Source organism: Ranitomeya variabilis, chromosome 1 (genome assembly GCF_051348905.1).
Source record: "Ranitomeya variabilis isolate aRanVar5 chromosome 1, aRanVar5.hap1, whole genome shotgun sequence".
Lineage (NCBI taxonomy): Eukaryota > Metazoa > Chordata > Amphibia > Anura > Dendrobatidae > Ranitomeya > Ranitomeya variabilis.
The window spans coordinates 313,343,032-313,351,669 of NC_135232.1; positions in this window are offsets into that span (position 1 = coordinate 313,343,032).

Consider the following 8,638-nt stretch of genomic DNA (forward strand, 5'->3'; position numbering starts at 1 on the left):
ACACAGTCCCGTAGTATATAGTGAACTCACTTATTATGTATAGCACAGTTCCTTAGTATATAGTGTACTCACTTGTTATGTATAGCACATTCCCTTAGTACATAGTGAACTCACTTATTATGTATAGTGCCGTCCTTAGTTACATAGTTTCCTCTTTTATTATATATAAAACCATTCCTTATTATGTATCATCTTGTCTAGTTATATATGGTGTCGTCCCTTATTATATAGCTTCCTCTGCTGTTATGTACACTGTTGTCCATTGCATAGCGTATTGTTGTCATTTTTCTTACCAAGGGCACTGAGTAATAAGGGACCGCAAAATACATAAAGGAGACTATATACTGTAAAATATATACAGTATGTGTTGCTATATATACAGAGTGTGCCATTTATATGGATACACCTAAATGAAATGGGAATGGTTGGTGCCCCAGATCGGCGCAATGAATTTGCAGAATGGGCAAAACAAAAATTGGAACAGGACCCTCAGTTTACATGGATACACCTAAATAAAATGGGAATGGTGACAGTTTTCTTGCGTAGGGTGTCTTGCATTGAAATCTGCTGCAATGACACGGGTACTGCATTCACCAGACATCAACAAAATTTCTATCCGCTGCTTACGTGTTAACCTCTGCGACATGTCAATGGCTGTAAACAAAGAGAAACTTGTAAATAACTCATGAAAGGATAAAGTTACATTAAAACCAAGCACACCATTGTTATTCTTGTGAAATTCTCAATAAGTGTGATGTGTCACATGACGCTCTTCCCATTGAAACAAAATAACGTTGGATCCAAAATGGCCAACTTCAAAATGGCCACCATGGTCACCACCCATCTTAAAATGTTTACCGCTCCCATATACTAATGTGCCACAAACAGTAAGTTAATATCACCAACCATTCCCATTTTATTTAGGTGTATCCATATTAATCGCCCACCCTGTATATATATATACAGTATATATATATATATATATATATATATATATATATATATATATATATATATATATACACTCACCGGCCACTTTATTAGGTACACCATGCTAGTAACGGGTTGGACCCCCTTTTGCCTTCAGAACTGCCTCAATTCTTCGTGGCATAGATTCAACAAGGTGCTGGAAGCATTCCTCAGAGATTTTGGTCCATATTGACATGATGGCATCACACAGTTGCCGCAGATTTGTCGGCTGCACATCCCAAAGATGCTCCATACAAGGCAGGATGGATCCATGCTTTCATGTTGTTTACGCCAAATTCTGACCCTACCATCCGAATGTCTCAGCAGAAATCGAGACTCATCAGACCAAGCAACGTTTTTCCAATCTTCTACTGTCCAATTTCGATGAGCTTGTACAAATTGTAGCCTCAGTTTCCTGTTCTTAGCTGAAAGGAGTGGTACCCGGTGTGGTCTTCTGCTGCTGTAGCCCATCTGCCTCAAAGTTCGACGCACTGTGCGTTCAGAGATGCTCTTAGGCCTACCTTGGTTGTAACGGGTGGCGATTTGAGTCACTGTTGCCTTTCTATCAGCTCAAACCAGTCTGCCCATTCTCCTCTGACCTCTGGCATCAACAAGGCATTTCCGCCCACAGAACTGCCGCTCACTGGATTTTTTTTCTTTTTCGGACCATTCTCTGTAAACCCTAGAGATGGTTGTGCGTGAAAATCCCAGTAGATCAGCAGTTTCTGAAATACTCAGACCAGCCCTTCTGGCACCAACAACCATGCCACGTTCAAAGGCACTCAAATCACCTTTCTTCCCCATACTGATGCTCGGTTTGAACTGCAGGAGATTGTCTTGACCATGTCTACATGCCTAAATGCACTGAGTTGCCGCCATGTGATTGGCTGATTAGAAATTAAGTGTTAACAAGAAGTTGGACAGGTGTACCTAATAAAGTGGCCAGTGAGTGTATATATATATATATACATATATATGTACACTGCTCAAAAAAATAAAGGAAACACTTAAAAAACAGAATATAGCTCCAAGTAAATCAAACTTCTGTGAAATTAAACTGTCCACTTAGGAAGCAACACTGTTTGACAATCAATTTCACATGCTGTTGTGCAAATGGAATAGACAACAGATGGAAATTATTGGCAATTATCAAGACACACTCAATAAAGAAGTGGTCCTGCAGGTGGGGACCACAGACCACATCTTAGTACCAATGCTTTCTGGCTGATGTTTTGGTCACTTTTGAATGTTGGTTGTGCTTTCACACTTGTGGTAGCATGAGACTGACTCTATAACCCACACAAGTGGCTCAGGTAGTGCAGCTCATCCAGGATGGCACATCAATGCGAGCTGTGGCAAGAAGGTTTGCTGTGTCTGTCAGCGTAGTGTCCAGAGGCTGGTGGCGCTACCAGGAGAGAGGCCAGTACACCAGGAGATGTGGAGGGGGCCATAGGAGGGCAACAACTCAGCAGCAGGACCGCTACCCCAGCCTTTGAGCAAGGAGGAACAGGAGGAGCACTGGAAGAGCCCTGCAAAATGACCTTCAGCAGGCCACAAATGTGCATGTGTCTGCACAAACGGTTAGAAACCAACTCCTTGAGGATGCTCTGAGTGCCCGATGTCCACAGATGGGGGTTGTGCTCACAGCCCAACACCGTGCAGGACGCTTGGCATTTGCCACAGAACACCAGGATTGGCAAATTCGCCACTGGCGCCCTGTGCTCTTCACAGGTTTAAGCAGGTTCACAATGAGCACATGTGACAGACGTGACTGAGTCTGGAGACGCTGTGGAGAGCGATTTGCTGCCTGCAACATCCTTCAGCATGACCAGTTTGGCAGTGAGTCAGTAATGGTGTGGGGTGGCATTTTTTTGGAGGGCTGCACAGCCCTCCATGTGCTTGCCAGAGGTAGCCTGATGGCCATTATGTACCGAGATGAGATCCCCAGACCCCTTGTGAGACCATATCCTGGTGCGGTTGGCCCTGAGTTGCTCCTAATGCAGGACAATGCCAGATATCATGTGGCTGGAGTGTGTCAGCAGTTCCTGCAAGATGAAGGCATTTAAGCTATGGACTGGCCCACCCGTTCCCCAGACTTGAATCCGATTGAACACATCTGGGACATCATGTCTCGCACCATCCACCAACGTCACTTTGCACCACAGACTGTCCAGGAATTGGTGGATGCTTTAGTCCAGGTCTGGGAGGAGATCCCTCAGGAGACCATTTGCCGCCTCATCAGGAGCATGCCCAGGCATTTTAGGGAGATCATACAGGCACATGGAGGCCACACACACTACTGAGCAGCATTTCCTTGTCTTGAGGCATTTCCACTGAAGTTGGATCAGCCTGTAACTTCATTTTCCATTTTGATTTTGAGCATCATTCCAACTCCAGACCTCCGTGTGATATTAGTTGTTATTTATGTTGATCATTTTTAGGTTTTATTGTTCTCAACACATTCTACCATGTAATGAATAAAGATTTATATAATCCGATATATGGTGGCTCAAAGTGTCACTTAAGCTATGTATCCTTGCAGCGTGACCAACAAACTTTCACAAAAATTTGTCAAATGACTAAATATATGTAAAATAGTATATACCTCCGTATATACAGGTACGTGCTGGATAATAGCCAATAGGAATGTCCTGTGCAGTACACCGGAATAAGCACAATGTTCTAATATAGTTATATTCGGAACATAAAAGATCGTAGATGCAGACCCCTAATTGGCAAAACCAAGAAAAAAAAGGGGATTCCTGAAAGTACATAAAGGTCTTCTTACCTCCACTGATGAAATTCTTGATGGATTGGAGACCGCAGTAATAATGCGTTTAGTCCGGGATGAATCCAAATCAAGAAGGTAATTTACCAAGCAAGTGGCTGCCCCGGCCGGCGGCAGCCACCACCAACTAACCTTCGGGTAGGAGCGGGATCCTACAGGGCCGACGCCGCATGCAGTGTAATCGGTGAGTACGGCTGGTGTGGAGGACCTTCGTGACGCGATGGATCACGTGACCGCTAGCAAAACCCGGAAGTGTGTATGGAGTGCGGTGAGGACCTAACAACCAACGCATTTTGGAGACACCTGTCTCCTTCCTCAGGGATGGTCCTCACCCCGCGATGGTTGTCTTTATATCACCTCCCATAGTACAAACTGATTATTGAAAACCGAAGAGCTCCGCCCCGATGTTCAATCCTCTTGGTGCAATAGTATCCAGAATAAAGATCCACTTCATCTCTGCTCTCGACATAGCTTTGATATAATTCCCACCTCTCCAGTGTTGATGTACCATAGCTATACCTGATATTGTCATGTGTTGTGCCAATCCGCCATGATACTCTATGAAATGTTGAGAGAGTGGGTGACCCATAAATTTATTTTTGATGTTACGGATGTGTTCACTAATTCTTGTTTTTAGGGGCCGTTTTGTCCTCCCCACATACGTTTTTCCACAGGGGCATTGTATGGTATATATTACCCCAGGCGTAGAGCATGTGATAAAGCCCTTAATTCGAAATATTTTATCTCCTTTTTCGATGTTTGTGCATTTGTGCACTGTGGTCTGCTTGCACATGCTGCATTTGCGGCATGGGAAAAACCCTTTTAGTTTAGCATGAAAAACGGAGGACTGTTTAAGAGAAAATTTATTCTGGACCGTAGGGGCGATCAGACTTTCCAAGTTTTGGGATTTTTTGTTTACAAAACGGGGCTGGTTGATAATTTTATCCCCCAGTATTTTACATTTTTTTACATTTTACATTTTTCAAAATGTCAAAATGTGCCAATGTTTGCTAACTATCTCACGGAGAATATTTGAGTTGGCGTTATACTGTGTTATTATAGGGATAGAGTCCATAATGTTTTTAGATGTAGAAACTGGATTGATAAGCTCCTGTCTGGATTTTACCAGAGGCAGTTCTTTTCGATTTCTCCAGCATTTTTTCATCATATCCCTAACTCCAGACCTCCCTGTGATATTAGTTGTGATTTATGTTGATAATTTTTAGGTTTTATTGTTCTCAACACATTCTACCATGTAATGAATAAAGATTTACAACTGGAATATTTCATTCAGTGATATCTAGGATGTGGGATTTTAGTGTTTATTTCTTTGAGCAGTGTATATATATATATATATATATATATATATATATATATATATATATATATATATATATACACATATATATATATATATCTTTGTTGCCATAAAAGGAGGGGGCCCAGACACATTTCTTGCACAGGGGCCCCAAGCTGTCAGTGTCTGCCCCTGGTCCTAAGCATTGCCTGTCCTGCAACATTGTATGAAATAACAACAATGTTCAATGCACCATTTTCTAGTGGTTATAGGGTTAAATGATTATTAAGTCACACAACTAAGTCTTTGACTATTGTAAAATTATTAAAGGGAACCTGTCACCCCCAAAATTGAAGATGAGCCCACCGGCACCGGCGTAAGCCCACTGGCATCAGGGGCTTATCTACAGCATTCTGTAATGCTGTAGATAAGCCCCCGATGTATCCCGAAAGATGAGAAAAAGAGGTTAGATTATACTCACCCAGGGGCGGTCCCGCTGCAGTCCGGTCCGATGGGCATCGTGGTCCGGTCCGGGGCCTCCCATCTTCATAGGATGACGTCCTCTTCTTGTCTTCACACTGCGGCTCCGACGCAGGCGTACTTTTTCTTCCCTGTTGAGGGCAGAGCAAAATACTGCAGTGCACAGGTGTCGGGAAAGGTCAGAGAGGCCCGGCGCCTGAGCACTGCAGTACTTTGCTCTGCCCTCAACAGGACAGACAAAGTACGCCTGTACTGGAGCCGCAGCGTGAAGACAAGAAGAGGACGTCATCCTATGAAGATGGGAGGCACCGGACCGGACCGTCGCAGCGGGACCACCCCTGAGTGAGTATAATCTAACCTCTTTTTCTCATCTTTCAAGATACATTGGGGGCTTATCTACAGTATTACAGAATGCTGTAGATAAGCCCCTGATGCCAGTGGGCTTACCTCATCTTCGATTTTGGGGGTGACAGGTTCCCTTTAACTGAAATCAAGTTGTTGTGCAGCATGCTTAGATAAGATGACAAAACTTTCAGATTTTCATTTAAGAAATACACTAAATAATTTTGTACCGTCAGGGGTACATCTTCTTCTCTATATCATCTATATAAGGCTGCATTTACACTGGCCGATCCGTCAGAATCTAATGTATATGACCAATCATTCACAATAATTGTGTAATGTGAATAGGTTGAGCAACTGAACAATGTGTCCAAAAATGTTAGTGTATGAAATTATTTACTTGAGCAGAAAAAAAAAATTGCATTCAACTTTTCGAAAATTGTTTCATGTAAATGGAGATTGTTCCCTCGTTCAACAATTTGACCAGCGGCAAAAAGGAGTGGACATTGAAGTCATAAATAGGGTGGATCCTAAAAGCAATAAATATTTCAGAAGCAGTTGGAGCATTGGAAGAATTACATATTCACAGTTGGAGCAACTACATATTCATGATTATCAAAACATGTTTTGCTTTTGCTAGATTTGATTTTCTTTGTACGGTAACAATAGAAATGTTTGTGTAATATCACTTATGGAATTTGAACGTTGAACACACCTACACTTCACATCTTTACTTTTACAGTCGCTTTATTTTAGCCATTTTATTCATGATTCTTGTCCTATATAAACTCTAGTCTGATACTTTTTGTTAATCGTGAGTTGCCATCACATCTTTCAGCGTTTAACCCCTTCATGCTGCAGCCCATTTTCATTTTTGTGTTTCTGGGTTTTGCTCCCATTCTTCCCAGAGCCATAACTTTTTTTATTTTTCTGTCAATATGGCCATATGGGGGCTAGTTTTTTTGCATGACAAGTTGTACATTTGACCAACACCATTGGTTTTACCATATTGTGCACTGGAAAACAGGAAAACAACCTCCAAGTGTGGTGAAATTGCAAAAAAAGTGCAATTCCACAACTGTTTTTTGGGGTTTTCTTTTACCATGTTCACTAAATGCTAAAGCGTACCTGCCATTATGATTCCCCAGGTTATTCCGAGTTTGTAGATACCAAACATGTCTTTTTTATTTAAGTGGTGAAAAAAATCCAAAGTTTATAAAAAAAAAGAAAAAAAAAGAAAATTGCATCATTTTCTAAGACCCGTAGCGTCTCCTTTTTGTTATCTGGGGCTGGGTGAGGGATTATTTTCTATGTGCTGAGCTAACATTTTTATTGATACCATTTTGGTGTACATACGATCTTTTTATCGCCCATTATTGCATTTTAATTCAATGTTGCGGTGAACAAAAACCGTAATTCTGGTGTTTTTACTTTTTTTTTGCTGCGCCATTTACCGAACGGATTAATTCTTTTTATATCTTGATAGATTGGGGGCGATTCTGAATGCGGCGATACCAAATATGCGTGGTTTTTTTTAATTGTTTTATTTTGTTTTTTAATTGTTTTATTTTGAATGGGCCGAATGGGCGTGATTTGAACTTCTATATATTTTTTTAAAAATTATATTTTTTAAAAAAAATTTTTTACTTTTCACTTGCTTCAATAATCTCCATGGGACACTAAAGGCTCCGTCTCACTAAGCGATTTACCAACGATCACGACCAGCGATACGACCTGGCCGTGATCGTTGGTAAGTCGCTGTGTGGTCGCTGGGGAGCTGTCACACAGACCGCTCTCTCCAGCGACCAACGATCAGGGGAACGACTTCGGCATCGTTGAAACTGTCTTCAACGATGCCGAAGTCCCCCTGCAGCACCCGGGTAACCAGGGTAAACATCGGGTTACTAAGCGCAGGGCCGCGCTTAGTAACCCGATGTTTACCCTGGTTACCAAAAAAAACAAACAGTACATACTCGCCTTTCGGTGTCCAGGTCCCTTGCCGTCTGCTTCCTGCTCTGACTGAGATCCGGCCGTACAGCGAGAGCAGAGCGCAGCGGTGACGTCACTGCTGTGCTCTCACTTCTCACTGTACGGCCGGCAGTCAGTGAGAGCAGGAAGCAGACGGCAAGGGACCTGACGGACATCAGAAGGCGAGTATGTATTGTTTGTTTTTTTTTTACATTTACGCTGGTAACCAGGGTAAACATCGGGTTACTAAGCGCGGCCCTGCGCTTAGTAACCCGATGTTTACCCTGGTTACCAGTGAAGACATCGCTGGATCGGTGTCACACACACCGATTCAGCGATGTCAGCGGGACCTCAACGACCAAAAAAAGGTCCAGGCCATTCCGACACGACCAGCGATCTCGCAGCAGGGGCCTGATCGCTGGTACGTGTCACACATAGCGAGATCGCTATGGAGGTCGCTGTTGCGTCACAAAACTAGTGACTCAGCAGCGATCTCGCTAGCGATCTCGCTATGTGAGACGGGGCCTTAAGACACCGATCTTCTGATCACCTCTGCTACACACAGGCGATGATCAGATAGCCTGTGTGTAGCAGAAATGCTCACTTGCTATGAGCGCCGACCACTGTGCAGCACTCATAGCAATCTTGGAATGACATCCACATGGGTCTTCTGCATGTTTTATCAGTACATATACAGTGCATGTCGTGAAGCTGTTTAAGAACCATTTCCATGGTTTTTATTTTATTTTACAGCTGGAGTGGTGTTTCTAATCTAAGTCCCCTGCCCTGAGTCT